Source organism: Pleurodeles waltl, chromosome 6 (genome assembly GCF_031143425.1).
Source record: "Pleurodeles waltl isolate 20211129_DDA chromosome 6, aPleWal1.hap1.20221129, whole genome shotgun sequence".
NCBI classification, from domain to species: Eukaryota; Metazoa; Chordata; class Amphibia; order Caudata; family Salamandridae; genus Pleurodeles; species Pleurodeles waltl.
This window is the reverse complement of record NC_090445.1, coordinates 1326603111-1326609494: the sequence shown is the minus strand read 5'-3', so window position 1 is coordinate 1326609494 and position 6384 is coordinate 1326603111. Positions and strand designations below refer to the sequence as shown.

Sequence of the window (6384 nt, the reverse complement as noted above, 5' to 3'; positions counted from 1 at the left end):
TCCCCCAAACCTTTACATTGACAGTAGACCAACCAGACAATGTTATAGGAAACCATTAAACAAACATGCGGAACGGCACCATGCCACCCCCTGTACAACAGATTAACTGTTGTACAAGTGCCCGTGAAGTATTCAAGTCCCTTCTGAATCATTCAATTGGGGGCCCAAAAAAAATAGCAAGGTCAGACACCCAAACCCTCATTCCCTTGCAGCTGGCCACCCAAGTGAAGCATACTTTGTTCAAGCAGGCACCGCAGCGGCACTCAGTTATTCATCTTCTGAAGGAAGAAAGCCCACCCGGGGCTTTGCTGGAACCAGCAGGGCATACTTTAAATTTACCTAGTGTTGTACTGCCATAGTGAAGTCAGGATAAGCTGTGATCGTACAGTTTTCATAGTGCCAGAGACCTTTGGTTCTGAACCTTTGTAGAAGAAGGTCTTGGTCCCGTTAATTGAGTAACTGGGCTATACTTGGTCACCTCGGAGTGTGGAGTGGTCAAATCTGGCTAGGCCAGCCCAGTACATCTACTGCTGGCCACTCTCCCCAAAAGGTAGCCCAAGTAAAAAAAAGAAATGGAAAAGAAAGGGCGCCCCCAGTGACAACGCTGCGCCTCCCTTCCGTGATGTGCCCCGCAGGGTCACCGCGTCCGGGCCCAGTTGCCACCGGCAGGCTGCACATTGGTCTCGGTGCAGTCCGCCGACAGCAGGGAGAATTTTCAGTGCTCGCATAAAGGGCACGCAACTGCACCAGCATGGGCGAGAGACAGCCACGGTTCGCCCCGGAGCAATGTTCCCTGTAAGGTCTTCCCCCACCGTGCAGGCCTCTTTGCCAAGCGCACACTTTTCTGCCACGTCACTGCCTGCATCACGCGAGAGAGTGAAACTGTACGTCACTGCTGCGTTGAACATGAACAGTGCGAAAACAGATCACTCTCTTTGCGGCAGAGCAGGACAAGGTGGCACCAGGCAGTTCTCGGGAGAAAGGTATGTTTATGAGGTGAGTGTGGTAGCTCTCTAGATCTGCTGCCTAAACCCACTAAGCTTTCAATGGGAGCCTATTTCCTACCTTTGTCATTTTCCATCTGGGTGAGGAAGGGGAGCCGGCTGGGCGTCTCCATGTTCACGGCTCCTGGTCTGGTCCCTGGGGAGGGAGAGGGCTCGCCCGCTGGTCTGCTGCTGGAAAGCCTGGGCTCCTGTTTCTAGCGTGTGAATGTGCCTGTCTGTGAGTCTCCGTGTCCCTCGCTCGGACCCTCCCCTTCAGCTCACTGACGGGCTGGAGCCCAGTACAGATCATCCACCGGCAGCCCCATCCCGGAAGCAGTGGAAAAGAAGATAATGCCTACTATTTAGTGCAGACTGTCGAACAACATTATCTAACCTGACTGAGTAACTGCAAAGGGATGCAACATTCCTGTTTTGGAACATATTGGAAACATTCACAATCTACTATGCCTTTTGCAGCAGGCATCATAAATAGTGAAAACATTTAGCAATAAATGAATCACAAGTTATTGCAATTTAGGTTTGAGTGGCTATTTACTCGGGGGGAGGGGCAAGGTGGCAGAGGTCTTAGAATCAGGTAAAATCCCAACAGATTTATCAATGTATACTTTTTAGGACGCAATATGAAAAAACACATCATATTTCAGTATCTGTTTCCTTTACCGATATGGTTTGTAGTAAAAATGGAGTGCTGAAATTCAAAGCAGTACACAACACACATAAACCATCAACATCAAATAATATTTTGATAGTTCCTACAGAGTGCTGAATCAAGTGAAGAGTGCCCTGAGTTTAACATAATATCATACACTGAAGCACAGTTCTGATGAAGAAACATTAATTTTATGCTAGCGATTTTCATCAGCTTGTACCAGTGGCGTTACAAAACTTGAGGGGTCCCCTTGCAGAGTACATGGAGGCTCCTCCTCCCTCTTCCCACCCTCAGTGCTGGCTGTGCTAAAGGGGGGTCTTGAAGCTTGCCCCCCCCCTGCACTACAGATGCTGTGGGGCTAATGCTACACCACTGGCTTGTGCTATCTCCCTAAAACATGGTTAAATTTGCTCATACTTAATTAGCATATTTATTTACTTGTACATCCCTTGTAGAGTTGTATATCATATACACAGGGTCTGTAAATTAAATGCTACCAGTGGGACTGCAGCACCGATGGGGTCACCCTCATAAGTATCCCCTTAACCAGGTCTCAGGCCTGCCACTGCAAGGCCTGTGTGTGCAGTTTTACTGCTACTTCGACTTGGCATTTAAACGTACTGGAAACATTTAAACTCCCCTTTTTCTACACATGTCACCCCTAAGGTAAGCCCTAGGTATCCTGTAGGCTAGGGTGCTGTGTAGGTAAAAGGCAGGACTCTGTTTGCGCTGAATTAGCTTCCTTTTTTGCCGCAAACTTAACTCCATGTTTATACTTTGGCGCAAGACTCATCTAGTGCCAACGTTTTGGAGTTAGCGTCATTTTTGGTTGCAGAAAAAAACCTTGCATCAATGAGACGAAAGGTAGGCATTCTCGGGCAAAAAATAATGCAAAGCACCTTGCACCATGCATACAAGACAAAAACAAGATTTAAAGGCACCTTCACTGCTCATTCACTGTCTGAATGAGCAGAACACTATTTTTTGCCAGCTGGCCAGAACGGGTTAGTAGGTCTAAAAGTGCTTATAAAATCCGATTAGTCATGGCGAGTGGGCAGGCTGATAACGTGAGGCCTGTAAAGGCTGCATCATCGAAGGTCTAACGCATGATGTAGGTTTCCAAACTGATGATAATATGAAACCAGAGTTCATACATACCGAAAGCCCAGGTAACTACACAATTGCTCTGGAACTGTCATGCATAATGTTTTTGTAACTTCCATAACCTATGCTAAATATCTTCTTTCCAATTACAGCCAGTCATCATTTGGATTTGAACGGTCAGGGGTGAGTACCAAGGAAGACCAGGTAATTCTGTAGACGTTCCAGGTGGGATTGAGGGTCTCTACATAAATCATGTTCATGATCCACACCTTTTGCTTCTATTACAGGTTTGTCGGAACGAGCAAGTTATAGATTTGAATGGACCGGCATGTGTAGAAGCATATGGACCAGGTAATTATTTGGTAGGTACCCCAACTGGGTCACCTGGCACATTATAATATGACAACATGCTGTAACCAACTGATAACCATCTTTTCTTTTGCAGCAGGCATCTCAGACAGTACTGTTCATAGACGAGGACGGGCAGACCAGAGTAGCAGCAGAAAGAGCATGTTATTATTTGCTAGATTTTTCCTTATGGTGCAACTAAGATATTGAAACGTTCAGGTGCTTTAATCATTTTTTCCTGGTGTACAGGCATCTTAGACCCTGCTACACAAATTTGAACAGGCACACGTGAGTAGAAGCAGAAAGACAAGGTAATAATGTAGCAGATTTTCGTTGTGGTGCACCTAGTGCAGTGGAATATGACAACCTACTTTAACCACTTTACCCACCTTTCCTTCTATTGCAGGCATCTCCGACAGCACTACTCATATATTACAAAAAGGCGCATGTGAGTAGAATTAGAAAGACAAGGTAATTCTTTGGCAGATTTCACTTGTGATGCACCTAGTACATTATACAATGACAACAGTCTTCAACCCTTTTTTTTGTTCTTTAGCAGGCTTCTTAGACAGTGCTAACATTGGTTAGAAAAGGCAGACGTGACTACAAGCAGAAAGACCAGGTAATTATTTAGTAGTTTTTCCTTGTAGTACATCTGAAACACAAGCATGTGCTGTAACCATTTATTTTCTTCTGTTGCAGACATCTTAGACAGTGTTACATCTACAGGCAGGTGTAAGATCAAACAGAAAGGCCCAGGTAATTAGTTGCTACATTTTCGACGTTGTCTGGTAGATTGCATTCAATAGCATAAAAACCAACTTTAAATAATGTTTCTCACTTTAAATAATGTCCCTCTTTTTTTTTTTAAGGCTTTGCAGCACAATAGGCTCAGACTGATTGCCACCAAAATGTTCAAGCGCAAAGCTGTGACTTGTGCAGAGAGCAGTGCTTCACCACGAAGGAAGAAATGATGTCTTGTGTTCAAAGAAGAAAGGCTGAAAGAAATTGTGGAGACTGAGGCACAGAAGTCCTTGAGCAAGGTTCACGTACAAATGGGAGAGCTATTTCTATACAGTCCAGAAGTAGGCCTGATTTGCAAAGCATGTGCAGAAGCAAAGATCGCAGGGGACTTTTCTACTGGGAAGAAATGGAGTGACGGCTGGAAGCTGGACTACTTGAAATGCCATTTATGCAGCAAAGTTCATGAATCTGCTTTGGTGACACTGAGAAATAAAAGTGCTGCTGCCAGGCTGGGTTTTGGAGTGCGCACCATGCTAATGGAAACTGCCAGTGACAGAGCAAACAGACTAGAAGTGGTTGAACGGCAAAGATCCCTGCCTGAGGAGATAAAGATTCTCATCAACAATGTGTTGCTAGCAGTCAAAATGAACACGTCAATGTTATCTGTTCAAGACATCCATGACCACGTTGCATTGTATGTGAAGATACCAGACAACTGGAAGAACAAGAACTATGCCATCGAGTTTTTGGAGGACATCAACAGCGTGATACGGTCTGACTTAATGGCAGAACTTCGCAGTGCTCGGTATCACACATTGATAATTGATGAGAGCACAGATATTTCAGTTAAAAAAATGCTCATCCTCTACTTCAAGTTCCGAACTGTAACATCAACAGAGCACAAAACAGTGTTTGGGGGAATTGTAACTCTGAGTGCATGCAATGCGGAGGCTATCACTATAGTTGCAAAAGACTTCTACACTGCCAATAAACTGGATCTTATGAAAATGGTCATGTTCACATCAGATGGTGCATCAGTGATGCTGGGAAAGAACAATGGTGTTGCTACCCGCCTCAAACAATCCATTACCCATCTAGTTGAGCAGCACTGTGTTGCACACAGAGAAGATTTGGGAGTTGATGATGCCTGGAAAAAAGTGCAGATGATCAGGGAAATGGAAACATTACTGAGGACTGTCTACACTGTGTTCTCCCGCTCACCTTTAAGGAAGTCCAAGCTGGATGAAATTGCTTTGGTCACTGAATGTGAAGTGGTCTCCTTTCGGCCACTCAATGAGCTGCAGTAGCTTTCAAGGCATTTTGCTGTTGGTGCACTGTTGCGTAATTATGAGGTTGCTCTAAAACACCTTGATCATGAAAGAGTTGAGGAGAATGACCCAATTGCTAAATATTGCTACAAAAAACGATTTCACTCAAACTACCACATTTCCTTGGCAGCACTAAATGACATTCTGGGTAAACTTGCATCTTTGTGCAAGTTGTTTCAGAAAAGCTCTTTGACCACCGTTGAAGATGTACAGTATGCAAGAGCAAAAATTACCCAAATAAAGGTACAGTACTTGGGCGACATTGTCTTTTGGAGCAACACAGTAAGAGATCTGATGGCTTTGTGCAGAGAGGACCGAGAGTGTGATAGTGAGCCGATGTTATCTTTCATTAAACTTCTTTGTGAGCACATGGAAAGAAGGTTCCCAGAAGATGAATTGAAGGAATGGACAATCTCTGATTTCCATACAGTAACAACACAATCACAGTTTGATTTTGGGACTGAGAATGTACAAACACTTGTTGAAAAGTATAAGAAGGTCTAGGTCCTGGGTGATTGTGACACCCCTGATTATGTTGTTCAGCAGTACAGAGATTATAAATATGTGGTGGCAGCGCATATAAAAAACGGATTGTTTTGGACTTTTCAAGACATAGTGAATTTCACTCTGCGGAATGCTGCACAGTATAATGTTTTACCTCAGCTTGTTGATGTCTGTGCAACTTCCCAGGCTTTTTTTTATTTTATTTTTTATATTTTGATTAACAATTTGCTGTTATACAAATACAGAATGATTTGGTGTGGCAGTTGAGGTTCCCCATGCAGCTCAGGGTGGTCAAATATCACGTACTTTCTTTTACCTTTACATCAATTTGAATTGCTTATGATCTAATTGTGAAGCCTTGTACATTTGCCTGTGCACCACATGAGAGCTATGCCATCGATTTGATTGCTGTACATCTAAAACAGTCTTTAACTAAAATTAAACAGGTTAATGGTGCAATGGAACTTGTGTGGGCAGGTGGTTCCATTGTCTGAAGTCAACCTCTTCTCCGTTACCCTGGAGCAGGGTTGGCACTTTTCATGTTATCCATCCCTATTTTAATCCCAAAACGGTAACTCCCTCAAATAATGCCCGTTCCCTCTAACCCCATTCGATCATTTCTGTGCCCTTGGCCTTGCATTCCATGTCTGTCTTCGTTTCCCTACTAGTGTCTTCTAGGTTCCAAACCCTGGATTTATCCTTC

At 44.1% G+C, this 6384-nt stretch overlaps 1 long non-coding RNA gene across 1 annotated transcript; it reads left to right on the top strand.

The window, feature by feature from the left end:
- The first annotated feature begins 945 nt into the window (after window positions 1-945).
- On the top strand, window positions 946-3552 carry LOC138302133 (uncharacterized). Its single transcript, XR_011205298.1, has 3 exons — window positions 946-983; window positions 2910-2940; window positions 3045-3552. It is a non-coding gene; the product is annotated as an uncharacterized lncRNA (long non-coding RNA).
- Window positions 3553-6384: the final 2832 nt, after the last annotated feature.